The 1,861-nt window shown below is 38.6% G+C and overlaps 1 pseudogene across 1 annotated transcript; it reads right to left on the reverse strand.

Moving 5' to 3' along the window:
* Nucleotides 1-457: 457 nt before the first annotated feature.
* Nucleotides 458-1,282, reverse strand: LOC311611808 (large ribosomal subunit protein eL6-like; annotated as a pseudogene). Its single transcript has one exon. The product of its transcript is annotated as a large ribosomal subunit protein eL6-like (transcript).
* Between the last annotated feature and the right edge of the window lie 579 nt (nucleotides 1,283-1,861).

The raw sequence follows: 1,861 nt of genomic DNA on the forward strand, positions 1-1,861 counted from the left end.
AAATAATATTTCCCTTTTCCCTATATAAATGTCAGAAATAATTGAGAGATAGATATAGAGACATGGAAAGGGAGGTAAAAATATCACAAATATCACTTTCATTACTGATAAGCTATTTGTGTTTTGTTTTATTACTCTTTGTTTTGGGTCACGTGTTTCATTCTTTTTATGCCTTCTTTTGAATCAATTGAGGGTTCTTCATGATTCCATTATATTTCTCCTACTGGCTTATTAATATCTTTGTGTGTATTTTTTTTTTTTTTTAGTAGATTTAAGTGGTTTCTTTAGGACAAAGGACAGAGCCTGAATCAATGCCACTGCCTGTTTTTATAAATAAAGTTTTATTGGCATAAGCCACACCCACTTATTTATGTCAATGGCTGAATTTCTTTTCTTTCTTTCTTCCTTTCTTTATTTGAAACAGTTCCATTATTTAGTTAGGTTCTTTGTAAGAAATTTAGAACACCACTTTGTGAGGATAAAGCCTGTTTGTTGGAGCAAACACTAAGCTGAAGTAGCCCTGGAGTTGAGGAATGGCTTTGATTTTGAGCAGTATCTGAGAGTCCACAGCTTTCTGATGAATCTTGAGCTGCTCTATAATCTTGATTTTCTTTCTCAAAGATCTCACCCTCCCGGGCTTATGCAGATGCTTCTTCTTGAAATAAGCATCAATGAGATGTTTGGGGATTTTCAAAGCACTGATATCCATTTTTGTGGAGTGGTGATGACACATTTCTGGTGTGTCCTACACAAAGGAACTCTATAAAGGGACAGAGGTCCAGTTACAAGTAGCAAGCCACTGCTCAGCTGCTTCAGGAACCCTGCCCTCTTGCCTCTGTGTCACTGGTGGGGGTGATCAGAATGGTCCCGGGAGTGAAGCTTTCTCACACGTGCACTGGAGGTCCAGCTTTCTCAACAGCTTTCAGGTCCAGGGGGATAACGTCTAGGCATTTTGCAAAGGTTAACCACTTGGGTGCCACATTCTTGTCGCCACCAACTGGTTTTGTAACAGGAGCAAGAACTTCCCCCTTTTCTTTTCAATCGTGGATTTAGCTGCTGGTGCTTCCTCTTGTGTGTGGCTTATGGGAATACATAACCTACCAGGAATATCTGCCAATTCCTCTGCTCTGCGTAGCTCGGGGTTTCAGCTGCATTGGGGTTTCCCCTTCTTAGGCATCTTGGCCTTGAGATCACCCTTCCTAACTTTGCCCCTAGCACCAGCCATCTTGGCTTCAGGTTTGTCCCCCTCAGGATCCAGCTTCTCCGTGTTTTCACTCACCATCTTGCAAGGTAGGGAAGAGCTTAATGGCTGCTTTTACACTATATCCACAGAATTGAATTCTTATGACAGAAACCATATGGCTTGCAAAAACAGAAGTATTTCTATCTGGAGACTTATGAAAAATTGTGCCCCTCCCTGCTTCAGAGCTCATAATATATACCTACATCCATCACGGTCCCTCATGATTGTGGACTTGTCCATGGATCGTTTCATTTCTGTTACTTATTGCTTTATATATTTCGAATCCATGTAATTGGGTATACCACAGATTTAAACGTGTGACTATTTCACTTCATATTGATTCCCTTATCATTATAAGATGTCTCTATTTTATAAAATGTCTTTATTTTATCTTCAACAATTGCTTCTTTCCTCTACTTCCTTATTTTCTGACACAAGTATAAGCTACTCACAACTTCATTTGGTTAATTCTTGCATAATATATCTATTCCCATCTTTTTACTCTTAAATGTTCCGCCTTCACATTTAAAGTGCATGTTTTTGTTAACAGCATGTTGTCAAGTTTTGTTTTTAATCAGTCTGACAATCATTATTTTGCTTGTCATATTTATATTTAAT

Source organism: Pipistrellus hanaki (genome assembly GCF_964339955.1).
Source record: "Pipistrellus hanaki genome assembly, chromosome: 17".
Lineage (NCBI taxonomy): Eukaryota > Metazoa > Chordata > Mammalia > Chiroptera > Vespertilionidae > Pipistrellus > Pipistrellus hanaki.